Genomic DNA, 27,881 nt, shown 5'->3' with positions numbered 1-27,881 from the left:
ATTATGCAGTGTGTTTCTACTAATAACTGTTACATTTTATAGAAATGCAGTGGGCTTTGGGTGTTACTATTAATTAGTATTAATTACTACAGTATTAATTACTATAGTAATATCATAAGTGTATTTTATGGAAATGTAATGACTGTTGTCATTATTAACATTAATAATTATTAGTGTTAGAATTATCAGAAATAATCTCCTATGACTTTGATGTGTGTTCATATTAGAGGTGCCCTAGTTTTTGGTGGCTGCCTTCTGTCTGTTCTCACACTGATTTGTTTTAATCATTAAATAGAAGTGATATTTTCTTTGGAGCTGGGGGTATTTTTCTTCTCTCTGTGAGACAGGTTTGTGAAGAGACTTAATATCTTTTATTAAAGAAACTGATAAAGTTAGAACAGAAAAAAAGAATTGACCTTTCAGGCATACAAGCTGGCAGCAGCAACATTTTTATTGTATGTGCTTTTGTGGAGAAGGGCTGGAAGTGAGGAAGAGCCTCTGGAAAGTACTATAAACATGGGTAGGAATATAAAATGTGTGCCTAATTCAAATAACATTTCTCATATCTAGGCTGCCACTCAAGAGTCTCCTTAGACTATGGATTTTTTACAGCAAAAAAATCTGATTATCATTTCAGGATAGTCAGAAAGGTACTGCAAGATGTAATATTACAATGGTATTTAGTACAAAATTAACTTTTTTTATCTACTGTTTTACATAAAAATCCCATTGTTACTTCTCCCTAATGCTTTTATGCTCACATATGTCAACTACACAACCAGACCAATCAACCTCCAGACAAATGCATGGCTGTTCTGACTAATCTCCCTCTTCCAGTGCTGCTCCTGTTTCAAAGCCCTGTGGATTTCGAGCTGTTTGATCCATTCAGAGTGAGGAAAATGGAAGCATCAAAGATCTTTGCTCATCTGAGAAGGCAAGAGGAATGGCTGAGCAATAACGGGTACTGAAAAAGAGAAAGGTGATAAAGCTGTGAATGATTTGATGATTTTAAGGCTGCCTTAGTGTAATAAAACTAAGAGATCACCACTTGTCGTGGCTAATGCCATCCTCTTAATAATCCATTGCTAGGAACTGTCATTATTGGTCAATAATGTTAGCAGTGCCATCAGCAGCTGTGGATTTGTACCAACCTTAGCACAGAGAGGGTGTTGTGGGAAGGACTCTAGTGCCTTGGCTCTTTGGTGCCATGGAAGGAAAGACAAAAAGCTGTTGGAAACAAATCATTTAAATCAAGCATGTAAGTATAAGTGGCTAAAGAAAAATGGAAAAAAATATCCAGACTGTTTATTTATTTACTTTAAAGACAGTATTTTGAATAAACTGAGGGAGCAGGAGAAATACACAATTTATATCACAGAACTTCACATTTCTCTTGGGCTGTATTTGCTTTCAGTCAGCCACCTTCTGTTCCAAGCCAGCCTCTTTCCTTAGCTGGAGTTGTGCACTACATCCAGCTTTCTTTTCGTCTGAAAATCATTTACAACTGAACATTAGAGTAGAAAGGTTTTTTCCCTGTCCCCTACACATCCATTATATTTATTCCAGCCCACATTAGCACAAACCAATAAAACCAAAAAGGGCTAAACAGACACAGGGCAGACTCATTGGTATAAGGTTGTGTCTTAGACTCTATTCAGGGGAGAAAACCTGTGCTAGTCCTCCACTATTTTCTTATTAATACCTTTTTGTGTTTGCCAGGTAATCCCAGGCAGAGCTTTCATCTCGGGGCTTTGCTTTCTTTCTGTGTGCAGAGGACATTGGTTCAGCTCCATCAAATCATGGGGCTGGAGGACAAATTACTAATTGCCCTGAATTAAATGTATTAAAAGCAATAAAAAATTATGAGACCAGAGAATTGCTGGAATAAACCTGATACTTTTACAACTACCCCACCCAGCTACCCAGCAGACAAGGATTTTGTGATATAGCACTATCAAATATGCTTAGCTTTATCTAACAGTCAACCCCTCGATTTTTACTTACATGGAGTTTGCAACACAAGGACTCTCATATGGGAGCAACCCCCAGGACTTTGTCATCCTCTCCCTTCCTATGTTAAAAGCTTCACAGAGCTGATATTATCTGTACATTGTAAGTTATCCAATGTGAAGTATTGTCATTAAAACTTTCAGAATGAGGTCCATGTGCTAACATTAATAATGACATACCTGAAGAGCAATCCAGCTTTCCACTGGGCTGGAGGAAGGAGCTTCAGTCGCTCCCTCTGTAAGTACTGATGTATTTACTGCTCTTTCTGCTGCCCCTGCTGTTTTTCAAGAACAAACCTCCTTCCAGCAGGCCAGTCCCATTACCAACACCATACCTAAGGCTGCTTCCAGGAAATCAGCTCCATGGGGAATTTCAGTAAGAGATATTCTAATAGCAGCTTTCTGTGGTGAGTTATTCTCCAAGATGGATCAGATTTCAGATCAATTCCCAGGGTATGACAAATGCTTTCTGGAGTTTGGATGTGTGGTAAGTTGACCTCTGAAAGGTTTCTCTTCCATCATTAGTAGCATGACTTGTATGCTGCCAGAGCCATGTGTTCTATTTTTCCTGGATGCCTACATTAGGCATTGCCTGTTTGTTTGACAGAGAAAGAGGAGAAACAAGAAAGCAATGGCCCCACTTAGTGGATGAGCATGCTGAAGTTCACCAAAGTCAAAAGAAACACCTTTATTAATTTTGGCAGGATGCAGATAACACCCAGACTGATTAAAGGATCATACAAGGTCACAATAAAAATATTTGCTAAAGATAATAACTGAAATCAGATTTCTCAGCTCCTAATCTTTCACTTAGTAAAAGCCCTCTTCCAACACTCACTTGAACTCTGATCACCCCAATACGGCTTCCCAATTTTATGAGTCAGGAAGTTACAGTCTAAACAAGAGGGGCAGCTGCCCAGGGGCATTCAGAGCCAGAAGAAAACCATGAAAAGCAGTGTAACAAGATCTAAATAAGCTATAGAATTTGGGTGCATAGTTATAAAATGAATTTGATTTCTTTTTATTGTTTGAATAAAAGATTTTTGTCACTCCAGTCATGGCAATCTGAAATTTTTAAGCTCATTTAGATCCTGCTCTCTTCTGCTAAATAGCATGTGAGTGATAACAATGCATAACTCCTGCTTGGCTATGGTCACAGACCAGCAGGGAAAAAAAAAGAAGAAAAAAAAGTAAATAATTTTATACTGAAACGATTCAATAATGCTGAAAAGGTAAGTGGCACATGCTTATTTTTGTCTTAGGAAGATACTATAGATGAAAATGATAACCATTTTAACTGCAATAACACTGGGAACAGGAGTAACACCCACAGAGATAAGTGGCTGCAGCAATCTCCCCCAATTACAGGCCAGCTGTTCTGTTCAGCACAGCTCCACAGAAGATTAAAACCATAGGCTGGAAGGTAGAAGCAAGAAATCAGACTTTAAATCTCAAAAGTGCATCACTGACCAGTCTCACCAGCCTGAGCTTGAGTCTCTTACAGCAGAGATGCTTTTATTTCAAAGGTTCATGTATGAGCCTTAGATTTTGAGGGCAGTTGACAGTTAATCTTTGTTTAGAAATAAAAATTAATCACAAAACCATGAGAGAAGTTCAAACTAGACGCAGCTAGGTAACAACCTGGGCAGAAAAGCTTTCTCTGTAACCCCATGTAATTTGCTGACCAAGCTATCACCATCCACAGGAGCTGGCATTGTTTTTCAGAATTCCCATCAGAGCAGTGGTGCTTACAGAGCCAATTGTTCATCTGAAGGACACTGGGTAGCTCCAGTCAAGATATTATTCCATTTATGGCATTTTACAGTTGGTTACAGCCACTGAATGTTCAAACCTCCAAACAACAAGCACACACCATGCAGTCAAGTCAGAGAATTCACATTTCCTAAATGACTAGAGGATGGGACATCCTATTGGACCTCAGCATTAGTGATTCCAATACTGACTAACAGGGGCAGCACAAGAAATTCCCTTGGCTGAGCTAAAGCTGGGGGTTTTGTTTGCATACTTTCCACCAGCTCCCCTCATATGATTCCCCTGCAACCCAACAGGGACAAGGGGTGGGAAGGAGGGCAGGAATACCTTTTGAAAGAAACCCCTTGGCAATATGGGAACAGGATGATCACAGGCTTCATTCCCACTGTAAATCAATCCCACGTTCACAGCCTCTCCTGGGAAGAGCAGTGAAAATGACTTAGGAAAAATCAAGTGGCACATGATGCCTGTCTATTAATTTCAGTTTAAACAGCTGTTACATTTAGCAATAACTCCAGTTTCCAGCATAGTAATAGCATTCATAGCACTTGGCTGGTATGTGTTTGTACACTTCAAGAATCTAATTTAATTCAGCCCTTGCTGAAAGGAAGGTGTTTTAGTTAGATGGAATTTTAGCTAGACCTCATATAATCACTATATTTATAATATACACTATTTTACACAGATTTTTTTTTTTGGTGACCACAAAATCTATTTTTATTCCCATCCTCTAAGACCCACTCAAGTCCCTGAGGAAAAACACTAGTGTAGGATTCTGGATCTGTGAAGGCAGCAGTAAATTCCCAGCCACAGGACACTTTCCTACCATCAGCTATTGATGCTGACCAACTCGAGTTTGTCACAAGGCAACTGCTGTGCACTTCCAGGAATTTCTCAGGGGGAAGTTCAGCAGAACAGGTATCTCTAAAAATGCAAAATGCTTTGCTACTTGAGAATCTCAAAAGCAACTGTAACAATTCAAACCAGTCAAGTGAGTTTTAACCATGAATTTTTTTCCATGCTATGTGCATGGCCATAAGTACTCCAGCCACAACAAATGCACTAGGTTTGATTTCAGCTCTATTTTTACAGGAATGAACCATGTTATATAAACAAGTCTTCAAAATGTTGGAGGAGAGAGTGCCCTGGACACAATACCCCACAAACCTGAGATATTCACGTCAAGGTTCACAGCTCCTGGTTCCCTGGTAGGGACTCAGCAAAGGCAAAGCACAGTAAATAAATAAACTCAAAGCAAAGGGCTCTTCCAACTCCTTTAAAAGACAATTTTGCCTGGCTGCAGCTCTCTCTTCATGCTAGACTTCCACCACCGATCAGTGCTTTGTCATTTTGTCACCATGTGAAGCACTGTCATTTTAAATTATATGATAGTCACAATGAAAGTACCTGATGTGTCCAAATGATGAACCACCACCTCCTGCCAAAAACAATAAAGTGGCAACACTTATTTTCTGCTGGGTAAACCTCTTCATTTCTGTATTACAGAAGACTTCTTTCATAGCTGAAAAATGGCATGTTAGCAGCCCGAGAACATTTGCAATCTCGAATCCTCCCCTTTCTGTGCTCTTCAGTGCCCAGCCACGTCTAAAAACCTGATGGGAGTGGAACTGCTGCAAGTTTTAATGTCTATATTCTTTCCAGCACTGCTTCCAAGTCATTCCTGGCTCTCTAGCACAGACCTCACCCAAGTGTGCAGGGCACCATCTGCAAACGTGGTTCAGATTATACAGACTGCAAACAAACAGCAGCCCATCAGCTGTGGGGAAAAATAACACCACACTGCAAGCAGCCTTGGGCCCAGTGACTCTTGGAACATGTGCTCCAAGTGTAGGCAAAAAGCAGGATTTTATCCCAGAGCATGAGATCTTAAAAGCATCCTATTGGGTCAGACCGAAGCAAACACACAGAGCCACTGAAATATTCAAATGTCCATTAGCATAAATGCAAACTGGACTGAAACACTTCAAAAGCTGCCAGTGCCAAGGGATTTTACAGGCATTACTACAAGATTTTGTTTAATCCAAGCTTTTTTTTATCATTATTATCTGAATATGCAGCATGTCCTTGAAATATTCCTCTTTTTTTTAAAAAAAAAAAAGGGTGGTAAAATGCTTTTGTTTAACATGCACTTATAAATGCCTCTACACCAGCCAACCTCGAGGATGCAAGTCCAGATTTTTGAGTGGGTGACTTTGTGAGTTGTCCCTTCCAGCTTGAACTGCTGAGCATAAGGAATGGTTATCTTTCCTTTCTCTGTTCAATTAGAATTAGTTCAGCTACAGTGAAATAACTTCAGACAAAATTCTACATTTTTAAACTTAAAAAAAAAAAGCAAACCACTTTGCAAAATTGTGGGCATTTGTCTATCATAGTAAGGAAAGAGGATAAATTGGGCTGTGCAGAGTTCTGAGCCATCATGGTACAAACTGCTGGCCACAAACAGCTCTGGTCTCCTCTGCCAGGTTGCAGTCCTGGGAGGAAATAAAACTGAGTTCCTGACTGAATTCAGATTTCCAGACATTTATTATAATTTCTAATTTCCCACACTACAAAGTAAAGAGGTCTTGGGGATTTTTTGGCATCTGGCATTTCTATTACTCAACTTCCAAAAGTAATTCCTTTAAGAGGTATTAAATTAAGAGGTGTTAAATCAGGATATGATCTTTAACCCAGCAACAGGCAATATTTTTCCTGTTTCCCGTTCATTTAGCTGAAGAATCAAAAAAGCCTAAAAAGCCCAAGCAAAATAACTTAGTGGACTTCAGTCAGGAAAGAGAAAATAATTTCTTCCTCCAATCCTAGCTCAGAATCAGTTTTAACTACTTTCTACATTACTTGGAAATTTAAATATGCTTTAGCAACAACAACAAAATGGAGTAACAAGTTTTGACTTTCATTCCCTATAAAGTAAGGGGGATTTTTATGCCTAGTCAGGAAAGCAGAAAGTAATGACTGTTTCATGACTTCACTAGAGCAACTTGAAACAGTAATTTTCCAACTGAAAATTATTTTTTTTATTATTTATTAAATCAAATCTTAACCCAGCTAAAAGCATACTTCCTTGATATGCATATTGCTCCTTTACCAAGGAAATATGCAATAAGGTAATCCAAATAAAGCCTGCCAGAGTAAAACTCCCAAAGAAATAATCCACAACCCCCCAGAAACCCTTTAAAACCTGACTCTGCACTGCATCAGTCACTGGACATTTCTGAAGGAGGTCACAACTTCCCAAATCATTCTGGAACCAACCACCCCAGGCACAGCCTCCAAAATACTCCCTGCAATTCATCAACTGAGGAATAATAATACCCAAAAGAATAATTTAGGCACCTTTGAGGTTTACCCTCTGAGAGCAGACAGTGTTATCAGGTTGGGAAGCTTTCACACTGCAGCATCCTCAGCACAGCCGGGTGAAGGGTGATTGACACAGAGCCAGGAGTTTGGGTTGTGCAATCAGAGGGTAAGAGAGCTGAAAACAGGCTGCACAAGTGCTTGGGTGGAGAGTGCTAGTGAAACCTCAGCTTCTCCACAGGAAAAGTTGTTGACATTAATACATTTATTCATTGGACCACAGTCTAAGGGCACACACACAAAATTGAAGTTGCAAATACAATTCTGAATAATCTTTTTTGCAATTGCTTACTGATCAGAGAACTAAGAAAGCTCCTCCTGGAAAGGCAGCCAGGAAAGCCATGGTATGACCTGGTGTGAGGGGGTTTTGTAAATGAAATTTTAACAGTTACCAGCAATTTACTTTTCCCTCAAGCAGAATATATAAATAAGGCTTTCCCTCTAAAAGGTTTCCATATATGTAAATAGTGACCTAAATATAAGCTTCTTCATGACTTTCTAAAGTTTGAATGAATTACCAAGCTTTATCTTTACACTTTTCATTCTGAAGCTATAAAAAGATATTTTGTAGTTTTTCACACTATCTCTATGCCTATGAAGATGTCTGCACAAAACTCTCTCTGCACAGAAGCCAAATTTGAGAGATCTGTGATGAATTCTAGACAGTTCTCCAATACTGAGATTCTTTCACATTCACTCACAAATAGTGTGACACTTCAAATGCCACCAGAACTGACTGGAACTGAGCAGGAAGAAACAAGAAATTCAGATGCAATAACTTTGGGCTGGGTTTTTTTTTTTACTTAGACATTATACCAAGCTTAGCATACATGTCAGATAATCTAAAACCACTTCCAACCCAGAAACCTAACTTCATGTGTTCTTTTTCACTTTTTAAAAGAATCCCCAAATATATCAAAGAGTGATACAAAAAAAGAATTTAATTGAACCTTGTTTCACTTTCAATATCCTCAAGTATATTTTCCATAAGTTAGGAAAGATAAACTAAACATTAAAGTTGCCTTTTCCCTCTTTGGGCTGCTCTGCTAGTTTCATCACTTCTGAAAGATTAAACACTTGGGCATGGTGTGTCATTAGAATTTGTCCATAAGTCAGAATATGCCATGCTCTTCCCTGAAAAATTAGAGGCCCTTTCACCATGCCTCCTTTTAGCCAACAATGAACTATTCACATAATAGCAATCAAATCCCATCTCAGTTGTCATCTTGATAAATTAAACAACTTGACTTACTTCAGTTTATCTGTGAAAGGAGCTTTCTGTAGCTTTCAAAGTGTCCATGTGGCTTTTTCCTGTTCTTGGATTTTTTATTTCAAAAATGGGGATCTCAATGCAAGTCTGAGCATTTCAGCATGAGAGTATGAAGGCACACATTGATTTTCGATTTTGCCATCCCTGTTGGATAGCAAAGAGGATGAATACTGCAACAGGTCTGGAAGGAAAATTCCCAGGCTGATAAATATGAAGCAGCACAAAAACCATGTACAATATTACAAATTCAAGGCCCACTTGAATTTCCTGTATTTTTAGTGTCCTTTACCTACATTTCTCACTCATCACCTTCGCCTAAGTTTATGTTTCTGTGTACAAAACACTTGGTCTGGTTTACCAGGGAATTTATGTGAGTTACTGGTGAGAGAAAATAAAGCCCAAATATGATGAGTATAGTGAAATATAAGTTTGAAATTGTAATTCAAGTCATGCTTGCCAGATAGTCCATTAACATTTTCTAAGCTGACAAGGTACTGCTGCTTTTACAGAGCACTAGGATTGATTTAAAACTCTGCTGACTGAGCTGGTATTCACTACTCACTCAAACCCACTCTAGAGATATAACTGGCATGTTAGATTTAGTAGCTTCAGATAAAAACAGAGAGAAAATTATTTTATTGTTGGTATAACCATCACACCACTGACATTTTTCATTACAACATTACAAACTTAGCTGAGGAGAAGAACTGACGGAGGAGAGGAATAATTGAATTCTTACAACTGAGTACACTTGCCTTTAAAGCATTAATATATCTCTTTTTAAAAACAAAGAAATTAATGGGGAAAGGTCCCAGTTTTGTATTTGGAATGTCTTTGGAACCAGAATGCCATGGATATTAAAAGGCTGGAGGGTCAGCACAGCAGTATAAAATGTCCTTCCACTCTCTTTTTAAACTGCAGGGCAAGTCCTTTCTTGCTGTAAGTTATCTCTAGGTGTTTACCAGCCATTAACTTAAAAGTGGCTGTAATTTCTCAGCCTGTAATTAGCACTGGTGACTAAACCTGATCAGACATCATCCTGTCAGCTGTCTGGGATTAGGGATTCAAGGCACCTCTCCCTCTCTCCAGTCATGACAATTCATTAGTTCTGCTGTTTGGGAGCAGCTGTACCATTTGCGAGGTAATTTATTCAGATTCCCTCAAAATAATTGCTTAAACGTGGGAAGATGAGTGATTTGATGAGGTTGTGTATTCACTGTCAGATAACAAGGGTTGGATTCCTGGTCAGAAGTGATGGGAGATTATGTTTCATGAGAGATATCACCCTTTTAAAGGCAAAAGTTTAATAAGTTCGATGAGGCAAAGGACAAAATGCTTTAACATGTCAATCATGTCTCACACTTATCCATAAAATACCCCTAAAATTGTACATGTGAAGTTCATTAAAATTTTACCTTTCTGTCACAGCTTATTGAAGCATTTTTCTAAAGAGCCTCTGATTTAGTCAAAGCTGATCAAAGTATGAGAACATATAAAATGCTCTGCTTGATTAGTGAGTAGGGTGGGACGAGTAAAATTCAACAGGCTTAATTGCCAAGCTAAAACTGACTGATTGAGAATTTAGGGATTTAACTTGTGCTTTGGGAAATAACATCAATGTGTGTCTTGTGAACAGACCTGGCACAAATCCCCAGTACTTGGAAAACTCCGTGTAATTTGTGTCTCTTCTCTCACTGCAGTGGTAACACCCAGCTCTGCACATGGCAAAGCTTGGGAAGGAAGAACCACAGCAGGGTTCAAACCACATCACTCCCTGTAGCTTTCATTTCCTTATTTCTCTCTAATATTACACCAGCAGACCAGCCACACTGAGCTGGACCCAAAGGCAATTTGTAACTTCAACAAACATCTCACTTTTGCTTCATTGGAATGATGTTTGCCATTTTTCTTTCATATATACATTCACACAGCCTTGGCCCCCATGACTGACTGGAACTGAGGATGCTCAGCTGCTCATGAGGACAAATTTTCCTATGGATTTGACTCAGCCTTTCACCGAGCTTTAGCATTCAAATATATCAACACATTGAGTACACTGATATGTTTCCAGCAATGAAATGTCATAAACACTGACAACCTCTTCATGGTCTTAAATCCAATATCCTGTGGCCTCACTGACTTCTGGATTTTAATTTGCTATCCCAGTGCACAGTAATTTCTGGTTATCTCTGTCACAGTCTTAAACACATCTCAAGATGAAATTTTGGCAGGTTGTCATGTTTGTTAAGAACAGGTGCTCTGACTTTTTGCAGCTGGTTTTTTTCTTTTTCTATCTGCTCTTTGTAACTGGGCTCTGTGTGTGTGAATGTATCATCTCTGACCATCTGAATATGCAGATCTTTTAATCCCCATTTTTATACATACATGCACAGACATTAATTTTAATCAGGGAAAGCTAAGATGAAATACCAATAAAAGAGGAGTTGTTAGGCATGACATTTCATTTATGGATGTAGCTGGGAAGATTAATGTCTGAGGCAGCAGCCTGTCCATTACTACCTTCAGCTACTGGGGAACAACATCGTGTAACAACTCACCCCTGGCTGCTCATGAGAGATTCTCACTGCCACATCCTTCTATTGCCCTCAATTTGTCCATGCAATGCTGTTAATTAAACCATGAAACCCAGATCATTTTCAGTGAGGAATTCTGCATGATTCCTTCTCAGGGTGCATGTGTACATTTGTGCATTTGCTCTTGATTAATATTTTGAATTTCTTTAATGCCTGCCTTACCTGAAGGAAGGTCAGCTCCCTAGGACTCTGCTCACTGAAGGAAAACTTCAAAGCAAAGGAATGCACCTGGAACTTGGATTCAGCTAGAAGATTGAACTAATTCCCTTTGAGTACTTCATGTGGCAAGGGGTGGTTTTAAGGTTTGGTCCCATTTAATAATGGAGTTTTCCCTTCATCACACTTTTGGCTGGATACACTGAGAAAAAGGATAAACTGGTACTTATCACTTCTTCACCTGCTCCAGTAACAAGAACAGAAGAGAGAAGCAAATGCTAAGAGTGAAAACAAAGTGAATTTTATGGAAAATACTGCATGGATAGCTTAGATAATATATGCTTTGACAAATAATTAGCCATCATCTATAAAGAGCATGGAATAACATAGGAGGGCTTTGACAGGAACCAGTTCTGGCTGGAACACCTTCCTTCAAAGCAGCTCTCCTCTTATGAAAGTATTCTGTACATTCCAGAAGGATGGGTGTAGCCAGGCAGCCCAGCAGTTCTGATTAAAAACCAGCATGGGAATGAGGAATTGCATTAGCAGGAGCTGCATTTGCTCTGATCACCAGGACATTGGCCTTATACAGGGATTAACAGGTTTACAGGTATGAAAAAAACAAAACAAACCAGTAGACTAGGTAGAGAACAACTCTACTGCTCCCCTCCACCTTCAGGCACCGAAAAATAAAGATATTTAGGTAGTGGAAGGACAGAAGGAGATGAATTAGAGGAGTCATACAGAAACACAGAACAGTCTGGGTTGGAAGGCACTTTAGAGGTCCTGCAGTCCCAACACCCTGCCATGGACAGGGACACCTTCCACCACACCAGGCTGCTCCAATTTCCATTCAGTGTGGCCTTGAACACTTGCAAAAATCCCCAACTTCTCTGGGCAATCTGTGCCAGTGCCCCACACCCTCTGAATAAAGAATTTCTTCCCAATATCTAATCTCAACCTGCCTTCTGCCATTTTAAAGCCATTACTCCTTGTAGGAGAAGGGAGAATATTTGTGAAAGTTGAAGCAGATTTGTTTCCAGACATCATTTCCAGAATGATTATTTTACAACTGAGTTAGGAACTGATCCTTGGTGTCTTGGGTCCCTTTTATTCTCAAACCTCTCCTATTCCCACTGTTAAATTAATTTCTTGCTTCTACTATGAAATGAGAAAGTTTTAGAGGACACTTTTTAGAGGAAAAAAAATAATTCTATGTCTAGTACAACACCTAGAAATGAAGAAAAATCCAACTTACTTTAATGCCTGTTGAAACAGGGTGACATATTTGAACTTTACTTCAGGTGAGCATTTTAACTGATTTATTAAAAAAAAAAAAAAAAAGCAGCACTAAGTTACCTAGCACACAGGGATATCCCTAAGAAAGTATTTATTTGCACAACAGATTAGAGGGAAAACAAAGGCTGAGCAGATTATGACATGACACCTGTGTGTGTGAAGAGGGAAATATTTAAAGAAGATTGTATTTTTCCCCATGAATGCAAATAGATTTTGTTTTAAATACAAGACAGCATCAAAACTATTGGTATGAAACTTTCTCTGAGTGCAGAGATCAGGGGTGTTTTTTTAACACATGTCAGAGAGGGAATATCTTGCATGACCAGATGATCCCCAGGAACAGTAACTGTACCAGCACAGGAAGTGTTATCCCAGCAGTCAGAGCTTCTCCACAATTTCACATGTACATCATGTATACAACAAGATTGGCTGGAAAACCCAACTCTTATTAACTCAAATCCCCCATTTGCATCATCCATGAAGCCTCTGAAAATCAGAGGTGTTGGGTATTTTCAGTCCCTGTCCAGGGCTGCATCCCTTACCTGTGGATACTCTGCAAAAGACAGTGAGAAAATCTACCTTGTTCAAAATACAACAGATTTGTTTGCACTACTCAGCAAGGAGTAAAAAGATCATCCCTGCCTTTATTTCCAGCACTGTTTTGTATATTTTAAGTGCCTAACTACTTCACTAAACACTTTTCTACCATCATGCATTAATATCACAAAACTACTTGACAGCCTTTGCATTTTTCAGAAGGGGAGCTTCACCCAGGACTAGCTTGACTTGGGAAAGTGTCACTACAGAAAATCACTAGAGAATGGTTCTGTTGACAGTGAAAATGGGTTTCCTGAGCTTCCCTCTTCAAGGAGGTGCTTTGGCTGCCACCAGCAGGTATTTCAGCACACAGCTTTTTCCCCCTTCTCAATTACATCCTTTCTGTGACACCAAAATGTCACAGACTTGGCAGACACGTTACCATCTGCCTCGTTTCTCGTTACTGGAATTGTCCCTGGTAACAAAAGAGAAACTCAAAGCCCATTTTTCCTCTAGGAGGATCTATCATCTCCTTGGACATTGTGTTCAACACATTTGGAAAATTCAGGGTGAAGTGTCTGACATCTGGGCTGCTTCACCACAAAAATCCCCTAATTTCTTTGCCATGCCAGTCATGCTGAACAGAAAAGGAGGTGTTTGTGCAGAAATAGAAGGTGCTTGTTTGTGTACAGCAGTCAACATGTTAGACACCTCCCTGGAGCATTAGAGAGAGGAGAAAAATGGTAATTCCAGGGCAGAAGCAATATCACAGGGAAAACATAAAACACCACCTGAATAACCTTGACTTTTAATATCTGTTAAATATTCTACCATTCAGCTAACATGGCAGAAGCAAAGACAATATTCCCTTTAACATCTGATTTTCATATGTGGGGAACATCCATTACTTTCAACAGAACATGGGATAGACAGAGCAACACAATTACAGAAGTCAGATACCAACAACACCTGATACTAGAAATCAGAATTGTCCTTTAAAAGAAGTACCTGGAGATGAAGTGCAAAAACCCAGGTCAGCACAGTTTATGAAGCATAACCAAAACTCAAAGTGTGTGTCACTGATCCCCACAATGCACTTTTACCTACATCCACGAGACAAAGAAATCTCAAAGTTACAAAACTGGAAACTCAATCTTGTTTGAAAACACTGCACAGGAGCCCTCAGCAAAAGCAAACCCACAACTTTTTATCATTTGCTTCTGTTCCTGCTGCCCAGTTGCAGAGGACAACACATTTTCAGCTCTGAGACACTGTTTGCATCACCCTGCAGCCACCACTGGCTTCTGATATTCCTTCAGAGGAATATTAGCTCACCTTCAGCTGTTATCCCTGAGCCAAGCTAGGATGCTTTCAAAATTCCCTAATTATGACCATTATTATTTCTACAGCTTCTTTCATGTAAGAATTACAAAGTACTTCAATAAACAATTCAATTTAATAAAAAAGAAAGGGGAAATTTAATTTTTTTGGGTTTTTTTCTAATCAATCCATCAGGTCTTTTAAGATGCAGGTGTCATTCTCATTCCTGGTGAAGGTTTCCTGAGTGACTGTGAGGAAATTATTTGTGTTCTTTGTGCTTTAGCTCTCTATTCATTAAACTGAGATAACAGCACTTCCTTTCTCTGACCTTTTGCACTTTTTCTCTGAAGTCTATTGTAAATTTTCCTGGGCATATTCTGTGTCTTATTATGTGTAAATTCACTATCTGTTAAACCCTTCATTTCAGTTAGGACCTCAAACAACAGCTAGAGAAGAAATAAAAACATACAGACATTTCATGTGGAATAAATCTGTAACTTATTAATTTCTTTTAAAATACAATGTGCTGCAGCTGGGAAGTTTTAAGGTGAATGACAGCATAAAATAGATATTTTAATTCTGTGCTTTGTAATGCCACATCCTCTTACAGGCACCCAATATTAATGTGGAAATCTCTCCCAGAATATAAGATATTACTTCTAGCAACCAGAGTAGCATTGATTACCCCATGTATCCTTTTTAAGTCCTTCATTTTATAGACTGAAAGTTATTTTTAAAGACACGATCTTGAAGAAAGATCTTTGATAGAGCAGAAATCCTCTAAAACAAGGGCAGCAGAAGACATTGAACAGTTAATGGATGACCTACTATTAGCTCAGGATTGATTTGCTAAAAGAAAACCCAAACAAAACAAAAAAACCCCCACCACAACAACAACAAAAACCCAACAATTCAGATGGAATATTCCCTTAGGTGACAGATTCTGACCACAGAACAATGTTTAATAGAAACCAAGAAATGAACAAGGGTGATGGCAAACCCCAGGCTGACCACTGAATTTAAATACTTCATTTTGCTGTATTTCAGACCTAGCAATACACAGGAAAGCTGCATCTCCAGGATCATGAACCTGATGGATTAAATATTCTTTGGCATTGATTTGTTCTACTGAAGAAATAAAAATACTCTGAGTAAAACTAAGTCAGGAGGACAAAATGTCACTTTTTCTGAAAATAGTCCTTCCCTGCCCTACCCTACTAAGCTTAATAAGGCAAATCACCCCCCTGCCTTCAGAAAGTAGACTCATCATTTCCTTGTGCTTTGTTGCTCTTGTTTTCACCTTTGCCTGGAGCCAATCTTTAGATATGAAAGGCTTTTCAGATGCATCCACAGCAGTCAGCAGTGTTCCACTGTACAGTACAAAACCAGCTGCAGCCAATTGATTTTGGCATTATCCCTTATTTCTATTGTTTAATAAAAAGAAATAGTTCCTCTGACCATTTTTCTTAAGGATAAAACAAAGGGATAAAAAGCAAGGGGATGGAAAAGCTGCAATATCTGCTCTGTCATTGCTGGCTTGGACCATGCAATCTCCAAGTGCCAGGCTTCAGGTTTGTGGTTATTTAAAATTGAACTTTAAAGTTATTTCTTCTAAAAGCTGAAGTCTCACTGAAAATGTTCCCATTTCTGTTGCTAGCAGGCACAATTTTCAGAAGAAATAAAAGGGATTTGAATTTCAGAAGAATTTTTACTTCTTTGTGAGGTAGTGCTTTTGCCTCTCTATTATTTTGTCCAGAAAATCACCTGATTTTTGTTGGAGGTCTGTTTCAAATTATAAGTTGTTTGCAATTACCTTCTAGTTTGGAAGAACATTATAAAAACTTGCTGAAAAGCCTTTTAACAGTTTACTGTAATAAATCCTAGAACCACAGAATGATTTGGGTAGGAAGTGACCAAAGATCTTGTAGTTCCAACCTCCCAGCTCTGGGCAGGGATGCCAATAATGTTCATTAATGCCAGCAAAGTTCATTAATATAAAACAGCAGCAGGTCTAATGTAGGTTTATACAACTGGCTGGTGTCTTCAATATGGATCTCTTGGAGCCTGCAAACTGCATACTAAATGGGAAAGAATTGCCACTAAACTGCAAATATTTAATTAGAAAAATAATCAATACAGATTCTATGGGCTTGAAAGTAGAGGAGTAATATAAGGTTTTCTGGAAAAAAGAAAAAAGCCAATGATTTGCAGATGGAAAAGCATTATTCCAAAGACAAGATACTTGGGAAATAAATCTGTTTACATCTCTACATGCCTGTTATTCTGTCACAAAAATAATTGCAATCTGTATTGTCTCTAGGTGCCTCATACAGTCAGGAAAACACAAAAATCATACTAAAATGAGAAGCTCCTACTAGTAATAAATGCAGTGGCTGTCACCAAAGGTGAAGCCACAAAACCATCTCCAGCTCCACAAATCCCACCCTGGCAAAACCCTTCATGTCTAACCTGATTCTGGGAGGTAAAACCAGAAAAACATGAGGTACATCACTCACTGTCCATCACTCATGTCTATTCTAACAACGGGAAATATCTTCCTACCCAAACCAAGAAGGAACCAGCAAATACCTGGAGTAAATAGCTCATTTTTTTTTTAATCTGGCAGCCATCCTAAATAAAAGATCAGAGCTGCACAAGAGGTAGAAGAGGTCTTGCTCAAAAAATATGGAAGAACTTTAGCTTTTAGGTACGAAACCCTTGAAGTATTAGAAAAAGTGGAAAAAAAATCCCAAACAAACTACTGAACAGGTAAATTAGTTAATTATCAATCAAATTAGGGGGAAATCCCCTAGTTAGCACATTGGGAATGCTATGGCCTGAGAGAGGATGTCTACTGGAAACAATATTTTGGGAAAAGGAAGATGTTCTAGAAGTGTGCAACAAAGGACCTAAGGCTGAGAACTGACAGCTAATTAGTTATAAACTTGTAAATGGATATGACAGCAAAGAATGTTATTGTGATTTTACACCCTATTAATAAAGACTTTATTCTGTGGACAACACAGCTAATTAAATGTCTCCCATTGACAACTTCCACCGAGCCCAACTTTACCATATTGCACCTGATGCAACCCAGACAGATCCAGACAAACTGGGGGGATTTCTGGGCAGAGAACAAAAAAAGCATTGCCAACTGTGTGTGAAGAAACATTGTAAAAAGTTTAATTAGGGGGTTGGACAAGATGTGCCTTCAGCCTCAACCATTGTGATACTCTGCAGTTCTCAATTGTTCAGACAGTTCAAGAGACACAAGTAACAGACAGAAAATACACAGACAGAAGGTACTTTTCACACACTAAAACTGCACTTTGGAATAGTGAAACGGCATTTGTGTGAGTGAATGCAACACTGAGACAGGCTCTGTGCCACTCAGGGTACTCCTGCACTAAACTGAGACTCACATAAGGTTTCTCTGACTGAAAAAGGTCAAAATTCAATTTAAAGATCCATTGTTCCTGTTGGAACATCTCAGGGAAAATTCAGGAACTTTTCTGTGACTCACTCTCAATTAGCAGAGGGTCAATATTGTTTTGCCAGGATCAAGGGGCAGCAAATACACATTTTCTTCACGTTTAAGCTCAGTTCATCACCAACTCCTATAATCACAGCGGTCTGATCCCCATGCAAACCACTTTAAATCAGAAATATCTATTTCAAGAATTGACATGAGCACACAGCTGGGAATTGCACTGAATTTTCACGGCAAGCTTAATAATTACTTTGCCTTTTTTCCATATCCTGCCCTTGTTTCTCCACATCAAGCAGGGAAAGGCAATAATCTGATCAGGCACCATTGCATGCACCAAAGGAAATAAAAATCATTCCTGCACAGAATCCCTGTTTGTTCCTAGCCCACCTGGGGAGAGAATATCACTGGGGGGTTTTTTGCATTATGAAGAGAAGATAGACAAAGCAGAAGATAACTTACTAGCTGTTTAGGTATTTGTCATAACTGTAAAATATATTTGTCCTTCAGGGGACATTCCTGAACGGATTGTCTTGGCAATAGTCTGGAACAAAAGGGGACTTAGCTGCTCTGCAGCTTTCATACATTTCTTTCCCAATTTTGCATTTAATTTCAGCCCTAATATCTTCCCTGTAAAATCACAAAAACTAATCATGTGTTTTAAAAAAATAATTAATGTAATAATATGCTATGTATACTTAAATATATATATATGTATGAGCATGTAGATATATGTGTGCATATATATACAAAATACTTCACTCTGCAGTCAAACAAGTCCTCAACATCTCTGCACTGGCTTAAGGAAAGCAATTCTAAAAGCTAATGACAATTCCAACTTTGAATGCAGCATTTGCAATTGGAACTTCCTTGGGAAAGCACTGGAAGTTACCATGAATTCCCTTGGAGGACACATAGCCAGTTTAGCTCATTAACAACAGTCATCTGCAGAAATGTTTTCAGGCATCACAGGTAGCAGCAGTGCAAACATCACCATTCCTTCCAGAAGCCTTTGTTTAATGAATATTAACCAATTTCAAACAAATCTGTTTAGATTTTGCTGGACTGTGAGGAATGATCCACTCAGATATAAGAAATCCATATGTAAAACTGAAGTGATATCAGCTGACAATCTTATTTATAATGAAGGTTGCACCATCATGTCAATATTAAGAAACTAATTTCTCACTCTATTTCCCCCCTGCAATTTTTTGAGATTTAACCGATCATTCCTGAGCTTTAATTTTGAGCTCCGGTGAACTGTTGTTGATGTTCCATTTAAAAAAAGAAAAAAAAAAAAAAAAGGAAGAAGAACATGTGTGAACTGGAGTCTTCCCTGACTAAAAAGCCACCATCATGAATGGAAAGACCAAATCTGTATCTGTGTGTGTTTGCACTTGTATTTTACATATATTTTGTGTGTATGCAAGGTATGTGTTTTGGCTATTCATCCTTCAAATCCCATTCCTGGGAGAAGGTGATTAAGAAGTTAGAATTTGGAGGAGGAACAACATCTAGTTTTTATCTGCTTTACAGATGCTTATTTTATAATATATATATTATATTTTATAATATGTATATTATAAGATGTTTATTTTTCTGTCTACTTTTAAGAAGAGGTGGACTAAGTCACGCTGAAGGTTTTTACTAGAATCTTCAAAGCAGGTGGCTACAAAAATCCACAAACCACTGTGGGTTACTGGTTATCCTATCTCTGTAGAGCTGAGGTTCAAATATAAACTGCAAAATTAGTTATTTGTGGGTGGAATATCATTAGAATCAACTCATACCAAATTACTAATTTAAAAAATACCACTGAAAAGAGACAAGGGGATGTTTAAGAAGAAATAAAATTATTCTGCAGTGGCAATCAACCTGGTTTTGTGCTAAACCCAAATTCTGACATTCCTATATTGATGCTCTTTCACTTCATTGTAAGACAGTTTGAATCTTGCCTTACAGAGATACTTATAAAGCATTTGTGTGATTATCAGAATAACTTGAAAGCTGTATTTTGATGTACTTGTAGCTGAGCCTTACTAATTCCATTAACTGTACCCTGTTTGTGCAGCGCCAGCGATTTGAGCCTCTGTGGTAATGAAATGAGTCAGCTATTCAGCTCTGAGGCTCTTTTCATTACACAAGATCAAGAGAAGTTTTCTACAAGAATTAAACATCTTAAGAAGGAAGGGAATTCCCCATTTCCCTGCTTACAGTGTAGAGGTTTGGATACCACGAAGCTTTTCCAAAGAAAATGTTTAGAAAATGTTTATTCTGAAGCAAGAAGACCCCAAATACTAATAGATAGAATCCATCAAGCATTGTTCATAAGAGTGTGGATTTTTAGCCCAAGCCCACAGAATGAAACAAAAGCAGTGTGACAGTATAGGGTACTTTAGAATAACAGAAATAGAATGACAGGCTTGCAGAAGTATGAGGAATATTTAACTAAGATGTAGAAAAGATTAAGTTTGAGCAGCACATACATTAGCTCCCCTGTGGAGCTGGAATAATTTCCAGTGTATAGTTTTGGGTTTTTTCCCCACAAAGTTATATATATTGTTTTCCAAGGTCGGGTATTTCTATTCTTTCAAATGCAATAAAAATGCCTACATTGTTTATCGTTAATGGGTTCTGGAAGATGAGCAATATTTTAAGCTGACATGACATGTTCCCCTTGCTCTCAGCCCAAGGCCTATCACCTTTTCCATTCCTTCAATATTACCATTTAATTACTGTGGAAACTACATATGCAAGCTGCATTTATTAATAAATACAAATCAAAATGTCTAATGTGAATTATTGATATGCTATATTATCTCAGCTTTTCCATGGAACTCCTCATAAAAATAACTTTAGTTTTGACAGTCTGACTTCCAGGATTTTATATTATAGCTCTCAGTAGGATAAAATTGTTCATAGATATGTTAACCTTTAAATAAATTCTCTTTAAGCAAATGTAATGTCTCTGACACCAATCCATGCACATCCATATTTTGAAGGTTATATTTTTAATTGCAATGGTTTGGTCCATTTACTTGCAGTGAAAAGGTTTTGAGATTTAGAGATATTCTGGAAGGAAATTACAGATAGAGAGATGGATTTAATTTAAAATTATATCTAGAATATATATAAAATTTATATATATAAATTATATACAAAATTATAATTTATATATACTGTAATTATTTTTTATATATGATTTTGGTAGCCTCCAGCACACCACAGCTGGCAATAACCCTAAATTCCTACACACCCCACAACAATGCTGTGTGCATGTGAGCTTCCATGTCCTATTCACATTCCTGCCACTTCCCTGTACACTTTCATATCCCTAAAGACACCATTGTCCTGAAAATAACATCCTAGATGCCTGAAGTAAACATGCCAGTGATTTTTTTTTTACTTTTTTAAACAACCTTTTCAAGTAATTATAGCATCTCCCTGAACAGTCCCCGTGCAGGATTAAGGCAGCTAACCATATCTGTCAGAGGTATTTATGTGTCACCAGCAGTGCCCTGTCACTACAGAGAAACGATTACTGCAAAGAATCTAAATCACTGTTAGAGCAATCTCAAAGTACAATGCTGTAATTACAATTTGAATTTCAAATAGAGAATACAGGGAGCGATACATCCTCTTTGGGACAACTTCTGCTAGCCTTACTGCCTTCAATTTTTGTGAGTTTTTTTATTAGAAAATAGTATTTTCCATTATTTTTATAACACATTGACACACTGCAAATGCATTTCTAAGGGCAGAATACACAATGCTATGAATATATTTACATTTACTCTGAATATTTAAAGAGGAAAGGCCTGAATATAATCACAGAAGAGTTATTTCTAAGCCGTTATATTTTTGCATTTTATCTGTGCATTCCACTGGAGCTGAAAATCAGTGGGGAAACAAATCACCAGCACTCCCTGACTACACCTTCAGGCTCTGTCAATTTGCTCGAAATATATCAGATGACGCTGACTGGTAAGAAATAATACACCTGGTCTGACAAAAGATCTAATCCTCCTGTCAGAGGCTGAAGCACCACAGTGCTGCCAGCAGCTCCATGGGGAAGGACTTTTCCTAGAAGCCCAACATAAAAACCTCATTCTTCACGCCCTGAAAGGCTACACAGAACTGGTGATCTTTACCTTGACACATCAGAACAAATGGGAAGGACATCAGCTGTTGTCACCTCCTGAAAATATCTGAATTTCTGTGCTGTACAACTGCAATGCCATTGGCTCTAATGGGAGATTCACAGCTGCCACTAATTGGAGCACAAATAACAAGGGTTTGGTGAAGTGCAGAGAAATGCCTTCCTTGTGCCCTCCAGACTGCAGGGTTTGATGTGCTGAAGGTAGAATTGATCCCTCTCCACCTGGATGTGTAAGAAGCCCTGTGGAATTGCTCTTTACACCAGGGCAGGCTGGTGGTGGATGGGCTGTTTATCCTCCAACAACCTAACAGCTAGAACAGCATTTCCATTTTCTAAAAGAACAAAAGAAAGGGTTTGAGGGCTTCCCTGTTCTACCTCCAACCCTCGATTTTATTTAGAGAGTTTTGTATCTAGGATCTTGGCCAAGATCATTTTTAACCCTAACTCTTAAGCCTTAAGCTTAGCCAAGATGATTTTCAGCCCTTGAAAAACTGGTGGTGTTTCCTCTCACACTGGAATTTGTTTGAAGTATTTGTGGCCAGGAATATTTAATATCCAGATATAACAAAGAAGACTTCTGTAAAGAAGAAAGTGTTTTTTCAAGACACTTGGTAATTGCCATTTCCCAGCTGTTACACAGAAGTATCAAATGCAGTGGCTGTTGTGATGACCAAACCATTCCTCTGGAATCTCACTTTTGAAAAGAACATTTATCTAGGCAAAGTGAATGGTAATCCTTATGACAGGTTTATTATTCACTTTTCAATTTTCTCATAGCAACATACCAGCCTTTCTAATTAACAAACAAGCAATTCAGTTTCTCCAGTTAAAACCACAGATGTTACCAAGATCTGTTGGGAGATTTCCAGGCATGCTTTGTTCTGCCAGTTTTGCCAAGTTCTTTCCCTAACTTTAAAGGCTTTCAGTTCTCATTGTTGTGTGGTTTGGTGGTGGTTTTGCTGCTGGTTTTGTTTATTCATTTGGGGGTTTTATGATTTTGTTTGTTTCTACACACTTACAGTTGCCCGTGCTCTGACTGTCTATACTCACACTTCTTTCTCTCACCTGAGAAATTCATGAAAATCTGTGGTTTTTTCCTCCCTGTGAATAAACAGATATTCTTCATTTCTCCTATGTCTGATTTCTCATTAATCAAACTCAGGGGATGCTCCATGATGCTGTCCTTTTCCTCACCACACCCTTGCAGTTAATACTGAAAGACATGCCAGCAATCTCCAGCATTCATTAACCAGCTTTAGCACCTTTTAATTAAAATTACAGAGTAACTAACAATGCTGCTAATGCTTTTTATTATTCCAACTACCTTCTTCAAATCAAGTTCCACATGCAAATGTGGTGAAGGAAACACAAAGCTCCACTGCCATTAGCACCCAGTGCAGCACACATTCCTGCACACTGTTAGTAACCCAGCCGGGGCTTCAACAGGGAGCCAGCAATTGTGTGATGTACACATGTTAAACCCTGTGCCTGACTGACCTTTTACAACTGTTCTGTAGTCAAACCACACCTGCAGCACCTCTGAAGCATTTGATACAGGCTGTTCATATCCAAAACCTGAGTGTGTGTAGCCCAGAATTTGCTGCTGCACTCCAGAGCTGTCTGACACTCACTGCACATCTGGCTCCCTTCTGCCCTGGCCCTGTCACACCTGCAGTTTACACTCTTCCACATACACACAAGAACAGACTGGAGCTTGTTTCAATTTATTTTGGACCAGAAAACGTGGATATAAAAGGCAAGAGTGACCTGTGCTAGAGACTTTGCAGTTTTATAAGGAAGCAAATGCTGCACATCTGAGATGCCAATGGGATAATCATGCAAGGCTCACACACTCCTCAATCCACACTTGGGGGAGATAATGAATTAGTAATACAAGCCAGAACTTCAATCAGGAATTACTTTTGATCATTAACTAATCAATACTTGCAGCACTTATACTCAGCATCCTCCAGAACTGTAATATTTCTGCTAGAAAGCACTAATGGAAAAACAGTGAAAAACACTAGACCATTTAGTATTTATGGCTAATCTCCAAAAGCCTAGCTACATCTCTTTCAGAACAACCTCACTACTGGAGATATATTTTTAGCTTTTTTTTCTTTTTTTTTTTTTAGATTTTTAGATTTTCCTTACAAGGAAGTTGCACATTTCTGAACACCCTGTTACCACCATACAATTCAGGAGCAACCTGGCCCAGAAAATCTTACATTAAACCACATTAAACATTAAACCACAGGAGGCCCTGAAGTATGTTTTCTCACAGGGAATAGTATTTCTCAATCCCAAATTTGCTTCGATTCTAAATGATTCAATAGCACATTACATCACCTGAGGCACCAAAGTGTCTATCCCATTCTTACACAGAAACCCTTTAAACACCAAATTTCTCAGCAATATATTGAATATATATATTATATGCAAAGTTTTGTGAGACCTTAACGTCTTAAGAAACTGTATCAAGAAAAAAATGCATCCAAGAAAAATATGCAGTCATACTTGCTTATAAAGATTCCTTAACAGTTATTTTGTACATCTATTATATTTATGGCACTTGAAGTTAATGTTCCAAAAAATAAATTTGTGCTTTCCCCTGAAAGTGATTAGTTTTGCTCCTGACATTTGCTGTGAGAAAAATTAGTTTAAAAACATCACAAAGATACTAAACTTCTCATTTAAATATCCACTATAAGATAGAAAACCATATGGATCTCCTGCTAGATCCCAAAATTTGCACAAGGAGGGCTACAAGAAAGTTTAAGTCACCTAAATGCACACTCATGAAATCTCTGAAGGAAGTGTTTCTTAATCATCAAGAACATACAAGACTGTCCAGATGGCTGCAATTGATGCTGGGATCCAGCTATTTACGACCTCAACTCACTCATTTCTGAACAGCCCCCATGGCTCTCACCTTTCCTGCTTTTTTCTCATTTCACCAATATCCTATTAAACTGGAATAATTTTCTATAAGCATCATTTTAGATGAAAAAATTGTTTTCTTCACTTGGACAATATTTATTAATGTTTCTATTATTTGGCAGGTATTTCCCTTCAAGCATCTTTTCCTGATATTCCAATTAAATTACTTACAATGTTTAATATACTTACATGCATTTACTACAGAATTTCCATAGTACTACAACCATCTGGGGGCTGTGGAAGCCAAAACCACCACCACCACCAAAACCCAAACTAAACTAACCAGAGCCCTAAAAACAGCCTCTTGAAGCCCTTATGCAGCAGTCTGGATTTTTCTATTGCATGCAATAACACTTACTAGAGATCAAGGAATGTCAATAAAGCAGGACAATCTAAGAACAAACGGGGAAATGGTCCCTTAAAACTTAAAAGCAGTCAATTTTAATGCTTCAGGCTTCAAAAAAGCTGTTTGTGCTTCCTGACCTCTACCACCCTTGGTCTTCTGCTTCCCAAAATGATTTATGTATGTTGTTTGGTTTATCTTTCCTCTGATTTCATTCCCAGCAGTCAGATGCAACACTGCAATGCTCCCATCCCACCCCACAAATCATCACAGGTTTCCCTGAATCTAATTATTGCCTGAAGAGTTCATCAAGGAGTGTTTTTCAAGTGACTTTGCTGTTTCTGGGCAGCCCAAGCCTTGAGCAGGCCCTGAGCAACACATCCATTACCAAACCCAGACCCCTGACCACCTGGCTCCCACTTCCAGAAACAGGTCCTTCAGTGCTTTCCATGCTTTGCCAGAAGCTTGGTGTAGCAAATCTAGCTCCATCCTACACCATTTTAACAGGAATGGTTCTGTGCCAGCCCATTACCCTTCAGAGCTGAAGGGCCTTGAGCTGAATCAGTATCATTTATTCAGATCAGTATAATTTATTCATTACTCAGGAATATATGATTTGAGCTGGCAATCAAAAGGAACCCAGGGAAGCAATGCATATTCAAGAGCTGGCCTTGTCTCTGTCACATGGGAGAAACCCCACCCAGCCCACTCGAGGTCATATCTCAACATGCCCCTCTTGCCTCTCCCAAATCCTACTCCCTTACAACTTTTCCCTTCTGGTTTTCTCCCTCTCCAGTGGCAGGGATGATGCTGGTGAGGATGCATCTATCTATCTACACACATATTGCAACAGCAAAAAATAAGGAGAGCTGCCATAATGTACATCACTTCCCCTAAACTTACTAGCCAAGATTCTTAAACATCCCTGCAGATTTAACCAGTTTTGTTGCATTTCTGGACAGAACTGTGTTGTCACAGTAGTGACAAGTTTGGGAATATGCCTGTGTCCAAGTTTAAGTTTCATCTGGTGTTTACAGAACCGGATTTACAACTAGTGTAAATATAGCTGTCACTGTGCTTTACATCATGGCAGAACAGGCAGCTCAAATGTCAAAAAAAGCTACATCTCAAAACCACAACAGACACGTCAAAGGACCGTCAATACAGCTCCTTACAAGTGGATCTTCTCCACGTGGGATCTTTGTGTGAACTTTGTTTTTACAGTAAACCACTCAGGGACACCAGTGCAAGTCCAATGGCTGTGCAGGACAGTGGAGATATTTTTCCTGAGGGAAAGCCAGCCTGGTTAGAAAGGAACTTTGTTCAAATCACAGGAAGCTTGTGCTCTATGAAGAGCAAACTGCCTTCAGCAGAAAGAAGTCAGCATTGACAAGCTCTTCTCTCAGTATCAAACCTTGTGCCTGACGAAAGCAGCTAGAAGCTGATGTGAAAGGATTGTTCCTAGAAACCTGCTTTCTAAATCCATATTTTAAAGGGTTTTTTTGTATGGTTGCATCTTCCCAGAATCTTTGCTCACAAGCAATAGCTGAGCAGCTGCACCTGTGAGGACTGAAATATGAACTCCTGCAGAGATGGTGGTAAGGCAAAAACCTCACATTGCTGCTGTCCAACCACCTCCCAGAGCTAACAGTGAACATCCCAACACTCAGAGTTCCACAGCAGATCCCAGTTAGGATCTGGAAATATGAACAGCAATTAAGTTTCCAAGTAAAAAGCCAGGTAGGGTGTGATAGCCCAGCCTGGGCATTTAAAAAGTCTCTCTGAAGACTCCACCCCTCCCCAGGAAAAACAGCACATGCACCACTCATTCAGAAATAAGGGAATTGCAGTCCCCTGACATTTCACACTCACACAGCCCTTGGAAGAGCAACCTCAGAGACTGTCCTACCCAATCTGATTCATTTAAGTAGGGCTGAATTGAATCTGCACATGCTAGGCTTAAAACTGTCTCAGAAGAAAAAACCATTGTGTAAAGTACCAGATCTTTAGACTTTCCCATACACACAAAAATTACCTTGAAATACTAAGCCATTAAACCTTCCAAAGTAATGCATTGCTTAACCACACTTCATTAGAATCCACTACAAAACTCCAGATAATTCGCATTTCACTCAGGACAGAGAGCTGTGTTAGAGCACTTGCTGAAGTGCCACCAACTAACTGTTACCAAGTCAGCCTGCTAAATTCCAAGCAGAGATTTAAAATTTAAGCACTCTGGAAAAGGCAATACACATTTGCCTTGCTTAGTGCTTCAGAAAAGCACAGTTTACATTAGTCACTCCACTGCTGTGATGTTAAAACTAGAGGCACTGACCTCACAGGTGGGGCTCCTGATCCAGGTGAGCAGAGCAGGGATGGTGGCAGCAGCAAAACCCATCCAGGGATCCTCAGCAGAGTCAGTCCAGGAAATCCCAACAACAACCCAGCAAAGAGCAGGGAACAGATGTGCTTAAACCACTTCTACCCAAATCTGATGCCTCAGGCTGAAGCTGAAAGAAGCTTCTGGACTGCAGCTTTGGGTGGAAGGCCAGGTGAAGCTGGTTAGGGTAATTCCAGCCGAGTCCCACCCTGCTGGCTGGCAACCAATCACCTGGATCT

The 27,881-nt window shown here is 38.9% G+C and overlaps 2 long non-coding RNA genes across 5 annotated transcripts; one reads left to right on the top strand and one right to left on the bottom strand.

Annotated features, from left to right (window-relative positions):
• Nucleotides 1–348: 348 nt before the first annotated feature.
• LOC146434425 (uncharacterized) lies at nt 349–27,881 on the bottom strand. 4 transcript variants are annotated; one of them, XR_014853375.1, is made up of 4 exons: nt 3,651–5,501; nt 1,703–2,601; nt 1,152–1,487; nt 349–964 (listed from the first exon to the last, which is right to left on the bottom strand). It is a non-coding gene; the product is annotated as an uncharacterized LOC146434425 (long non-coding RNA). The 4 variants fall into 4 exon arrangements; XR_014853374.1 differs by lacking the exon at nt 3,651–5,501 and adding an exon at nt 27,598–27,881 and having other exon boundaries at nt 1,152–2,601; XR_014853373.1 differs by having other exon boundaries at nt 1,152–2,601.
• Nucleotides 2,329–10,318, top strand: LOC146434426 (uncharacterized). The gene is made up of 2 exons (XR_014853377.1): nt 2,329–2,416; nt 10,128–10,318. It is a non-coding gene; the product is annotated as an uncharacterized LOC146434426 (long non-coding RNA).

The sequence above is a fragment of the Lichenostomus cassidix genome, chromosome 7, assembly GCF_008360975.1.
Source record: "Lichenostomus cassidix isolate B80296 chromosome 7, HeHo_3.0, whole genome shotgun sequence".
Taxonomy (NCBI): domain Eukaryota; kingdom Metazoa; phylum Chordata; class Aves; order Passeriformes; family Meliphagidae; genus Lichenostomus; species Lichenostomus cassidix.
Note: the sequence above shows the minus strand (reverse complement) of the source record. Positions and strands in the feature narration are given on the sequence as shown.